The following is a 13,691-nucleotide window of genomic DNA, read 5'->3' as shown; positions in this document are numbered from 1 at the left end:
TTCCGTAAGCAAGATGGATGATGCAGGTGTAAAAATAGTGTTCGAGAAGGATACCTGCAAAATGGTTCGAGGAGCACTCGTATTGATGTGGGGAGTTCGAATTGGAACTCTGTACAAGCTGCAAGGTGGCACTGTTGTTGATGGGTGCAACAGTTCTGTGGTTCTTGAAAGTGGAGCAGAAAATCTAGTGGTCTTTGGAGAGAAGACCATGTTGTGGCATCAAAGGCTTGGAAATATTGAAGAGAAGGGCCTTTGAATACTTCATGGCAAAGGTATGGTAGAAGGTATGAGTAATAGCTCTCTAGATTTTGGTTTTCTGTGAAAATTGTGTATATGGGAAGCAGAATCGGGTGAGTTTCCCCTTTGGTGGTAAGATGACGAAACAAATATTAGAGCTTGTGCATAGTGATGTGTTTGGACCTGTGAAGGTTCCATCACTGGGTAAGTCTGTGTACTATGTATCATTTATATATGACTTCTCAAGGAATACATGGATATATTTCCTTAAGTAGAAATTTGAAGTCTTTGACAGGTTTAAAGAATTTAAGGCTCTGGTGGAAAACCGGACAGAGAAGAAGATAAGGTGCTGAGGATAGATAACGGTGAAGAGTTTTGTAGTAAGGAATTTGAAGAATTCTGTAATAAGTGTGGTATAGCATGGCAGAAGACTACTCCATATACACCTCAACAAAATGGAGTTGCATAAAGAATGAATAAGACGTTGATGGAAAGGACAATAAGCTTGCTCAGTGGTGCCAGGTTAGGACAAGAATTCTGGGCAGAGGCGGTGGAGACCACATGTTACCTGGTCAATAGATCACCTTCATCAGCATTGGAAGATAAGACTCCACAAGAGGTATGGACTGGTAAGAAACATTTTGTTTCACATCTGAGGGTATTTGGATGTGATGCATATGTACATGTTCCAAAGGAGAAAAGAACCAAGTTGGATAGTAAAGTGGAATGGTTTAAAGGGTTATAAGCTCTAGAACCCAATAACAAGGAAGGTTGTGTACAACCGAGATATGGTCTTCAAAGAGGTGAAATATGTTATTAAACATGAAGTCCAACCAAAGGAACCTGAGAAGATAGAGTTTGAGCTAAATTGAGGAAGAATCAGACTCTACAGTAGAGGAGGAATCAGAAGATGGAGAGCCACCAACTTCAGGTGTGAGAAGATCAGTTTGAAAAAGAAGGTAGCCAAAAAGGTATAGTCCATCTGCTTTCTGTTCAAATTTTGCTTTATCTATTACTGATGATCATCCCAGAACTGTGAAGGAAGCAGTAGATTCAGAGGATGGAAAACTTTAGAAAGAGGCCATGGTTGATGAAATGGAATCTTTGCACAAAAATGAGGCTCGGGATCTGGTAGATTTTCCGGCTGGAAGGAAACCCATTGGCAGCAAATGGGAGTTCAAGAAGAAGAAAAATCCAGAAGGAAAGGTGGAGAAATACAAAGCTTGGTTGCTAGCAAAAGGTTATTCCCAGGTGTCGAGAATTGATTTTGGTGATATTTTTTCTCATGTTGCCAAGGTAACTTCTATAGATTAATTTTATCTGTTGCTGCTACTTTTGATTTTGAGGTAGAACAGATGGATGTGAAGACAACATTTCTTCATGACGATCTAGAAGAGGAGATCTACATGAAGCAACCTGAAGGTTTTGTGGTGAAGGGTAAGAAAGAATTGGTATGCAAGTTAAAGAAGTCTCTGTATGGGTTAAAACAATCACGAAGGATGTGGTATAAAAAATTTGATACATTTATATGGGGACTTGGCTTCTCCAGAAGCAAAGAAGATCACTATGTGTATTTTAAATTAGTTGGTGAACATGTTATTTATCTGGTCTTGTATGTGGATGATATGTTGCTGGTTGGAAATGACAAAGAAATTATCCAGGATTTGAAGACCCAATTGTCCTCCAAATTCGACATGAAAGATCTTGGTGCTGCAAACTATATTTTGGGCATGGAAATTAAAAGAGATCAGAAAAAGAGGAAGCTTTGGTTAAACCAGAGGAAGTACATCGAGACAATATTGCAGAGGTTTAATATGCAGGATAGCAAACCAATGAAGGTTCATATTCCTGTAGGTGTAAATTTATCTGCTGAACAGTGTCCCAAGACACAAGAAGAGGAAGAGGACATGTCCCGTGTTCCATATGCAAGTGCAGTTGGTAGCCTAATGTATGCGATGGTCTGTACTAGACCAGACATTGCACATGCAGTGGGAGTATTGAGCAGGTTTATGTCAAAACCAGGGAAGGAGCACTGGACAATAGTGAAGCAAGTTTTCAGGTATTTGCGTGGCACTAGTGATTATGGTTTGTGCTACCAAGGAAGAGCAGGATTGGACAGAGTGTTGGATATTCATGGCTTTGTTGATGTAGACTAGGCTGGGGATTTGGATCAAAGAAGATCTACAAGTGGGTATGTGTTTAACCTATTTGGAGGTGCAGCTATTTGGATGAGTAAGAAACAATCTGTAGTGGCACTATCAACTACAGAGGTAGAATACATGGCAGCCACTCATGCAAGCAAGGAAGTAGTTTGGTTGCAGATATTGTGTTCAAGTATGGGGTTAGTATAGGGAGCTATAAGGATAGACTGTGACAGCCAAAGTGCAATTTTCTTGGCAAATAACCCTGCATATCATTCAAAGACAAAGCACATTGATGTTCAATATCACTTTGTGAGGGATATGATAAAAGACAAAAAGGTGTTGCTGGTAAAGGTGGACACTTTGAAGAATACTGCAGATGAATTGACAAAATCTATGAGCTCTGACAAGTTCTCTTGGTGTAGAGAAACAATGGGTGTTGCAGGGATGGATAAATGACTAAGCTCTCTTGTTTTCCCCTGTGGAAAGAAAACAACAAGTGGGTGAATGTTGGGTTGTGTTATATTCTTCCCATGACTAGCCCACGTAGTTAACCGGGGGGTTAGAAGGGGGCGGAGCCCCCCCTTCGTTGTGCCAATTGCGTAGCAGAGGGGGTCACAGGTAACCCCACTCTATGGGTTCCAGGGCAACGCCCCAGAAAATTTTGTTTTTGGACCCTATATTAGGCTGGGCGGACCTACCTATGGTTTTGTGCATGATTTTTCGTACATGGTTTTGGATGCGATGGTTTTCAGTCCATGATTTTGGATGCGATGGTTTTTGGTCCATGGTATTGAATGCTTCGGCATGTATAAATATGTATTGTAACATTGAAAGGAACATAATGAAAAATCATTCTGGTAGTCCCGATTTTGGGATCCAGGGGAAATCTCTGTGTATATGTGTTTTATGTGTTATCACATTGTTTATTTTCTATGTTTTAGAATTCGTATGCAGGTAATTTCTGTACGGGGTTAAAACCTACATCCACTTGGTCAAAAAGAATAAGAAAGGCATAAGTGACAAGTTTGTTGATATGCTTTCTAGACCTATTGTTTATGTAAATACTTTCCTCGAGCATCATTTTGTTTTACATGAAAGTTATGATCAACAAAATACATACTTTCAAGATGTACATTCAAGCTTGAGTTAAAGGAATCGAGTAGAGGAATTTGTTTACCATTTGCATCATAATGTGTTGTATCATCTTGGTAAGAAAGATGTTTCTATTTATGGTAACATGGACAAAGCCAAGGAGTTCATTGAACGACTCCAAATGGCACATCAAATAGTGCAAGATCAACTTGAAAAGAGCAAAGGCAAGTACAAAACAAGGCACGACAAGCATTAGGGAGATCACAAGTTCTAAGTCGATGATGAATGGATTAAGATTGGAAAGGTGAGGGAACTGTATCCTCACCTGTTGGACAACTAAAAGTGATCTTTTGGGGTCCAAAAGGATTCTAATGAGAGGAATGATTAGGTGCTAAAAAAAGCTCAAAATTCAAAGTTGTTGGATCGCTGTGGAACCTGAATGACCACGTAGTGCTTGTCATCCTAAATCCGACGCAACTCATTTCGCGTGAAATGGACACCATATTCTCCTAGAATCATGTTCTGTTCACTTTCCCAAACAGATGATTTTTTTGAAAAAAAAATTGACAGCCTTGTCAGCAGTCCATACTTCTGACGTGGCGCTAACTGGGTAGGTCTATGTGGTAGGTTGACTAGTCAACATTCTCTGGCTAATCGTGTTGTGCCAAGTGGCACATTCTCATTGGTGCAATTTGGCATATTCTTATTGGTTGGAATGGTGGCCAACCACGGGCTAACATGTGGCCCAGCCAAAGGCCACCACATGGCAGCCCGGGGGCCACCAAAATTATGGGTCAAGTCTGGGCAGCAATAGCGAGGATCGAACACGCGACCTCACAACACAACTCTAAAGCCTCCACCAATACGCCATAGCCAAAGGTCTTAACCCTTATAGTTTGCGACGTCTATTTAAATTGGAATGTCACACCATTTATGGGGAGGGGCTAGCCCACAAGGGTCGACCCTTGGACACGATACCACCATGTGACCACTACCGGTGGGGAGCAGGGGCATGGCCGGTAGGGGCGGGCCGTTGGTCTTAGCCCCGAGCACGTGGCCCCATGTGCACATATTTTTCGAACTTAAGGCTTGCAGGCTGAATTAAGGCGCCCATAATTTGTGACAGATTTTGGGCAAAATGGAGCTCTGTTAACACAATTTGGGGCGAAATTTTGGGGAGTTTGTAGAGCAAATAACAGCCAAACTTAGGAAGATGATAACTTGATGAGTTTTTGACCAAATCAGGAGAAGAAAGAGGCTACACATTAATTTTTGGGCATTCTGGAGCCATTGTAATATGTTTCAGAGCTTTCTGAGCATTATAAACTGATGTATTCACATTTTTTAGCATAATAGAGAAGGCCAAGCCATTGGAAGTTGGACCAAGGAGACATAGCCCAGGAGGGGTGAAATATTTCATCATGTGCTACTGTGATACTTTTTATGGTGATGTTTATGTCTGTTATATATTGTTGTTGTTCAGTCATTTGTTTATATTATTTTTCACATAAAAATTACATAAAAGCACTAAAAAAACTCATGTTTTAAACTTGCAATTAACCTCATGAATCCTTAAGCATATTTAACATAATATAAAAAGGAATTACAACAACCTAATTATCCCAATCAGATCAATCGAGACCCTATGGAATGCCCTCTTTAGGTACTATGATCAATTGACAGGAAAGGGGAGCCATATTGAAAATTTAAAGTTCTACAGTATCATGCAAGAAACTACACTATGGAATTGTAGATTGTTGATGTTATGTTGCATCCATTATGCTTGGAGTACTCTGGTTCAATTAGTTCATGTTCTTGAACTAAGTGACATAGTTGAAGGCTACTCTCTGAAATGTGTTGAACTGACTATGTTCATCCTGTGGAGAGGCAATGCATGTTGTGGCTGTGTTGTGAGAATTGTGAGTGAAAAAGAAGTAGGATGAACTGAGATGTGCTTGAGGTGCCAATGTCATGGTTGTGAAGAGAAGAGCAGAGGGTGCAACAAAATTGAAGAAGAAAACACAAGGGAAACTAAGTGTGTGCATGCAAAGTAGAGTGAAAGGAGTTCTAGAATATTGTATACCATGTTATTTTGTTTTGTGTAATAGAAGTAGGCCATTGCTCTTAGTCTAAAAATTGTATGTAAAATAGGACTTTTGGTTGAAGCAGGTAGGGGTCTACAACTATAAGATATGGTGCTTCTAGGAAAGTAATGGCTTGCTGATTTGAAAGGGCTTGGGGCCTCCTTTGAGTTGGTGCTCACAAAAAAATGATGTAATAAAAGTTGGTGCCTTGATTATCATCATAATACAAAACAATATTTGGTGGTTTTTTTCTCAGAAGGGTTTCCATGTAAATCACTGTGTTCCAATGTGTGTGAATGATGGTATGTGATATTTTGTTTGAGTGTATGTAATTTAAAACTTAAATTCTCATCATAAAATAATGTTAGAAGTGTTAGTTACTGATTCACCCCGCTCCCCACTCTCAGTAATTCCTTATTGCAACACAACCTCCCATGGCAGAAGAAAATAAAGACGAGGGAGAAAGATATCCTATGAAATTGTTTCTTGAAGAAGCCCTCGAGTGACAAAGGAATGAGATGATGGATATTTTTTCCCAGATCCTTTGGCGGATGCGAATAGGCGACGCATCTTCGTCTGGAAACCGCTTCGAAGGTGCCACTCCCTTTAAGTTACAGGTTAATTTGTTAGGTCCCTATACTACTAGTGTAAACCCTTATTGCTATTAGTGCAACTCCCTTATTATATTGTTGTGCCCATGTAGTCCCCATATTGTTATTATTGTGCCCCATAGAATCCCACTGTTTTTATTGTTGTGCCCTTACATTATTATTGTTATGTCGGCTCTGATTATATTATGACCCCTTAGACTCGTATATATAGATAGGAGGCCTTGTCATTTGTATCATCAAAGAATTATTCATTTGTGTAATGTAAAGGAGGTTTCCCGCTCAAAGAGGCTGATTTTGAAGTCTTTGATCTAACTTTTCTATCTTTTGTGAGCTGGTTTCATAACATTTGGTATAAAAGCTTTGGATTCTATGGTTTCGCTGCTCCAAACAGGTCATCGTGGAATTTTACTATAACTTTTTCGCTACGAAGTTTCTGAAGCTAAGAAAAACCCCATTTAAGTGGAAATCATTATGAACCTCGGGTACAAATTTCAGATTTTGTCTCACTATATTTTCGGAGATAGGATCTGAGGACGTTAAGGTTTTTGCAAGATCCAGAATTCCATTTCAAACAGGGCATTGTGGAATTTTTGCTATAATGCTTTTTCTATGAAGTTTCAGACTCTGAAATTAAAACCCATTTGACCCCAAATCTTGGTGAAGCTCGGGCCCGAATTTCCGATCTTGTTTCGTTATATTTTCAGAGATACGGTCCAAACATTTAGGGTTTTTGCACACGGCCGAATTACATTCCAAACAGGTGACCTTGGGAAAATCGTCATAACTTTATCTCTGTGCATCAAATTGAAATTTTGTAAGACATTACAAAAAGAGGACGAAATTTAATTTTCTATGTATTTTTTTCAGGTCCGAAGGTCGAAACAATGATGCATGGCCAGTTGTAGAAGTTCACTCTACTAAACCAGTCTATAATCAGGTCATCGTAGGAGATTTGGCATAACTTTTTATTGAAGAATCCTATATTGATTAGGCTAGTGGGGTTAGAAATAGAACTCAGAGGGTTACCATAGGCCAAAATTTCAGAACTTTAAGATCTGAAATTACAAAGCTATAGTCATTTAAATATCGAGCTCCTAAAAGCAAGAAAATAATGACTCGAATCAAGAAAATAGAAACACCTAGTAAGCAAAATTGGATGGATGATTTGAAGAATGCGATTGAAGCTAAGATAAATAGTTTTATATGTGCCATGGAAGCTAATATCGATGGTATGGAAGCATATTTGAAGAAAGACATGGAAGGTTTGAAGGAAGGTGGGACAAAGCTGCTACAAGAAAGGCCTCCTAATGACGAAAAGGTAGTAGAGGAAACTCATGATGAGAAAAAAATAAATGTTAATCATGATTTCATAGAATCTAACATTGGATTGAAGACCCACCATATTCCAAAGATCGATATGAGGAAGTTTGATTGCAAGGATCCCATAACATGATACTACAGATGGAGAAATATTTTGATCTACATGATGTGCAATTGTTACAAAGGGTACGTATTGCATCTTTATATTTAGAAACGAATCAATTTTTATGGTATAAAGGGATTTGTTTTCATAAACCACTTGTCACTTGGTCAATTTTCATGGAGAAAATGATAACACATTATGAGGATACAAAGAGCAACACCTTCTTTAGCCAATTGATAAATCTCAAACAAAAGGGTTCAATGGAAGAGCACATTGAGGACTTCCAAAAATTGAATATAAGGGTAAATGATATTCTAGAGAAGTAGAGGATTGATGTCTTCATAGGGAATTTAAAGGATAACATTCAACATGAGGTTCGTCTTTGGGAACCTGATTCATTGGAGAAGACATTCAGGCTCGAAAGAAAAATTGAAAGAAAAATTATGGCAACAAGAAATCCTACCACTCACAATTATAAAGATGGAAGTATTGTTGCTCCTAGCCTTCCACAACCTACAAGGTTGACACCACAAAAATTGGAAGAAAAAGGAGAAAATGGCCTTTGTTACAGTTATGATAGCAAATACACTAAAGGTCATAAGTGTGTTGAGAAGAAATTATTTTATATTGATTGTGAAGAGGAGGAAGAAAAGGACCAAGAAACGTCAAAAGAAGAGGATATACACCAGGAACCAACCCCAGAGAAAGAATAAATGAATCCGACCATATCTTGTAATGCATTGGCAGGAATTACCACTCCTCAAACTCTCAAGATAGAAGGACATATCAAGAAGAAAAAGTATAAACTCACTTTCGCGCAGAATCGAGTGAAACAACATGCAGATCAACATCGCAACGAAAGAAGTTTTGATATAGGCGACTGGGTATTTTTACGAATACAACCATTAAAAAAATGTCCCTTAATAAATATAAGAAGGATAATAAACTATAACCAAAGTACTATGGTCCTTACAAGGTGCTGCAAAAGATTGGTACTATGGCAGACATATTGGAGCTTCCTACATCTTCCTAAGTGCCCCCAGTTTTCCATGTTTCATGCTTGAAGAAGGTTATAGGTGACAAGATCCCAGTTCAAACAATATTTTTCGGAACTTGACGAGGAAGGAAAAATCATATTGAAACCTGAAGCAGTCACGAAAAAAAGAATCTAACAACTACAAAATCAATCAATTTTAGAGTATCTCATCAAGTGGAAGAACTTACCCACTGAAGATTCCAAATGGGAGGATGAGAATTTTATACAAAAGAATCTAGAACTACTCAAGCGTTGAGGACAACACGTTTTGAAGGAGAGGGGCATGTTAGGTCCCTATACTAGTATAACCCCTTATTGTTATTAGTGCAACCCCTTTATTATATTGTTGTGTCCATGTAGTCCCCATATTGTTATTATTATGCCTCGTGGAAGACCACTATTGTAATTGTTGTGCCCTTACATTATTATTGTTATGTCGGCTTTGATTATATTATGACCCCTTAGACTCCTATATATAGAAAGGAGGTCTTGTCATTTTTATCATCGAATAATTATTCATTTGTGTAATGTAAAGCTCCCTCAAAGAGACTGATTTTGAAGTTGTTGATCTATCTTTTCTATCTTTTGTGAGTTGGTTTCATAACATAATTTTGATATTCCTATATTTGAATTCCAAATAGAGAGAGATGCTATAGATAAATGGTTCAATATGTTAGAAGGATATTTTACAGTCCATAATTTTTCCGATAGATAAAAGGTTACTTTTTGTTATCACCAAAAAATGATCACCTAGCCATTTATAACTAGGTGGATCGAAAAACACCATGTGGATTTAATTTTACCATAGTAAAATCACTTTCACTGTGGAAAATACTTTAGCAAACCACTTTTATTAAATTATTTTATGGTTTAAATAAAAAAACCCCATGAGAATAATTAGATAAATCAATAGTTATTTAATTTTCTCTAGGAATTATTATTAAATCATTATTTAATAATTATTCCTTGTCCAATTTGAATAAATCCCTTAGGAATATTTAAATAAATAACTATTTATTTGAATTTCCTTATTTCTGTTATTAGAATAATTATTAAATCACTATGTAATAATTATTTTGATTTCACACTTTCTTGTTTCTCACGAAATAGTTAATAAATCATTTTTTTTGTTAATTATTTCTAAATAAAGGAATTTAACCATTTTAAATTCCTTTTCCCTCTCCAATAAATATAATAAAGTATTCCAAGTAGTTAGATCTGAATTTGGTCAATAATATTTTATTGTTCTCCATTTTTGAGATTAACTCCATACTTTGCTATATAAAGGAGGTTTTTCATTCATTCCTCACCGTGATCATCCCTGGGTGACATTTCTATCTCAACGATGATGGTTGTAGGTGAATAAAAATAAAAATCAAGGGAAGAACCATCAATTTTCCCAAGATAAATCTGATGATCGAAGGAGTTCAACATCTAAATTATTGTGTCAACTGAGTACCATCAAATAATCCATGATTTTTTCCCATAGTAATCAAAGGGAGAAAATATTATAAATAACAAGGTGATAAATCATTTTAGCTGTGCGTACTTGAGAGATCTATCTCTTGGCTATGACACCAACGACAATCTTTTATAATTTATGAATTGTTTTATTTGTTCTAGGATAGTTTCAAAGGATTATGATGGAGTATTTGCTTAAATCTGTATTTGTTTTCCTTTACGATGGGGATAAAGTTGTATGATTGCGGTATGATATGAAGCAAAATTTATAGCAAAGATATGATGTGATGGTACATGTATGACCGAGCTATGTGAGTTGCTAAAGAGTTAAGAATCATGTTTGATTTGGCCTTTGATGAAGTCGATGTGAACTCATTAAATGTGGAAGTGATTTTTGACTTGGTGATGTGTAGTTCCTTGCCTGATTAGACTCTTGTAGTGAAAGTTAAAGATTTTTGGAGGTTTATATTATCAGTGTGTGCACACCATATAGTAGTGAAATACAATTGCACGTAGGTATTGGTTATTAATGCTTTCTAATTTGCAATTTCAATTTGCTTGAGTAATATAGTATGATAAAACTTCTCTAGACTTATGATATACTATCTGGCCCAATTTCTAAGGTTCACATTGTTCTAATGCATTTAGTTAAATGTAATAGTGCTATTGGCGCAAATCTGATCCAGAAATAGAGATAACAATGTGTATGTGGAAATATATTTTGTTTTGACATGTTTATTACAGAGGTTAATGAATGTTGGCCCGAGATTGATGGCATAAGTGTTAACCAATGAGTTGTAGGGTTAAGGTTTTACATGATTGTAGATGTTGTTTATCTCATTTAGTAGAAAATGACCATATAGATATATCACTCATGAGTGCCTATGAGATGACCTTTTAAGATAAGGATAATCATGCTACTATGTTGAGTTGAGTTAGCTATTGCTTGTGCTTTGTTGAGAGGTTGTATTAAGGACAAGAAGACAATTTTATGGGTTGATATATTCTTGCTATTGATTGTCTTTTTTTTTCTAAGTAATACTATTCTATTGATATGAAACAAAATAAAAGTACATCGAGGCTTTGGCCTCAGCAGTGCTGAACAACGTTTGTAAAAAAATATCACAGTCTAAGCGCGACTGCCCCATCGATGGGGAAACCAGTCCGTGAAAGCAGATAAAAAACCCACACAGGGGTTACAAGTTTTGACAAAAAAATACCAAACATAGCAAAAAACAACCAAAAGGAAAGTTTTTACAAAACATAACATGGCAGAAATCATCCAATCAGCATAAGAAAATGCCAGCTGGCAGAAGGGCGACACCTGGCTGCCAAGTGTCAATCGTGATGGACCTCCTGGAGGTCATCTGGGGCAGGCTCTTCCTCGATAAGACATGCGTACTTGTACCACTCCTCCTCCTCTGCTGACGTGCCGCGCTGAATTCCACGAGCTGGTTGAGTGCCAGCAGAGCTGCCTTCTGCTGCATGCTGGCCGGACGTGTCTCCTGCTCTGCCACCGGTTTCCTTCGTGTCCCCAGCCCTGCCTTTGGCTATCGACTGACTGCCAACTAGCTCCTCTCCATGCGGGGTGGCAAAGTCCTCAACCATCTGCTACTTGCCTGGGTCTCGTACACTCCTGTTCCCACTGAGTGGTCCTCTGCTGCTCACCATTGTTCCTTGGCAGAGCTTCCTGTAGGTTAGTTTCCTCAGAGAAGGTGATGGTGACTGTGGCGGTGATAACAGGCTTGTGAAGAGTACTATGGAAGCGAAATTGAGTCGTGTGAGGAGCGGGGTGAGGGGGAAGGGGAAAATTGGTCGTATGAACTACTGTGTCCATCCTGCGGGCACCCTGGAGCTGAGCCCGCCCTCTGCCACTGCGGGTATCTGGATACCGGCCAGAGAAGGTGCTATATGGATTTGAGATGTCAGGAGAAGAGGAGGGGGAGGCAGATTCAGGGCTGGGCGTAGCAGGAGGACAGATGCTTCCGCCACGACTGCCCCCTCTTCTGCTTCGCATGTGGTGGCGGATGCGTGCCATGATAGAAGTCATCGCAGAGCTATCAGTTGGGGAAATAGAGGAATGGCTATGCAGAGAGAGAGTTGAGGAATTATGGGCTGGAATCGAAATACAGTGCATGGTTTGGGAGAAATGATACCCATTTCCCACATCCACGCAGCTGAGTAGCCAACAATGGCTTCCAGTGACGGTGCAAGAGCAAGGCTCCGCTGCCTGAGGAGGGCAAGTGCTATTGAGCAGAGGAGGAAAGACTGCATTATGGTCTGTGGAGGCCATTGCCTTGAGCTTGATAGAGAATTCTCGACTGGAGCACCCAATTAATGGCACCTGCAAGTTGCCATGAATTCCCTTCATTCTGGCTTGGGAGGGGACGCGGGCGGCCATGTGGCCAGGCCTCCCGCCATCCTTCCATCTAATCACCATTAATGCCATTGTTATCACCCGCATCCAGGTTTCTATTGATTGCCTTGATTGGTGAGCAAATTAATCATTATTCAGGTGAAACTACTAAGCTTTGTTTGATTTGGTATTTGTGAGCACAATGTGTTGATGGCTAAGTTGGTTATTGAATTATGAGAGGTGTATTATGTTGTTGTTGGAATTAGGAGCCTACATTATGTTGTTATATGATGAGCTAATGTAATGTTTGGGTGTTGGATACTAGAGATTTGACCATAGTATTAGGAGGTTGAGAAAATTTGTTGTGGCTCACTCAATGAAAAGGTTCTTGAATGATTATTGAATAAAGATGTATTGTCATATGTTGCTAGGTAATGTCATGTAAAGGCCAATATGGTTGAGAGAATTTTGATAATGCTATAGTAGGATTGCTCCTAAGGTTTTATCGATGTATGTTGTTAAGGTTTGTCTTTACTGATAAGCATAAATGTTTTATGATGCAGAGATATTTGGTATTAGTATGAGAAGAGGTTTGATGATTGATGTATCTTAGTTGTTGACTATCTCGATGATTGTTGAGATTAGGTTGTGATATAAGAGAGAATGTTGTTGATGTATGGGAAGATAATTTGATAATACTAGGGTTTATGGCAGTTTGTTATTAAGGAGATAAGATATTGTTGTTTTTGTTTACTAGATATAGTTAATGGTTTTATTGATTGTTGATGCATGTATCTATGGTTTTCCATTAGATGATTTGGTTATTAGAGATATAGCTTGTTGTCAGTTGTGTAGAGGATATTGTATGGTCATATTTGTAATCAATGTTGAGCATAAAGTTTGTGTAGGTCCAGTTTGAAAACTGGATGAAACATGGCCGACAAGATTTGAGTTTGTTGTAGGTGTATCTAGTGTGAAAGATTCTTAAATGAGGTCCACGAGGGTCCGAGGGTTGAATCCTTAAGTGAGGGAGTAGAAGCTTCATTTCGGTGGTGGCTGAAGAACTTGTACAAGGAGTAGTAGCTTCCTTCTGGTGGTGGCTGAAGAACTTTATAAGGGCGTGGTGGCTTCCTTCTAGTGGTAGCAGGATAAACAATAGGAGGTGGTAGCCATCAGGTAGGATCTTGCAAACTAGTATAATTTTTCGCCAATGCAAGATGTAAAATAAGGTTTTCTTTATAATAATA

This window comes from Pinus tabuliformis, chromosome 6 (genome assembly GCF_031772625.1).
Source record: "Pinus tabuliformis cultivar Carrire ecotype Pingquan chromosome 6, CPIR1, whole genome shotgun sequence".
NCBI lineage: Eukaryota > Viridiplantae > Streptophyta > Pinopsida > Pinales > Pinaceae > Pinus > Pinus tabuliformis.
This window is presented reverse-complemented; position numbering follows the sequence as displayed.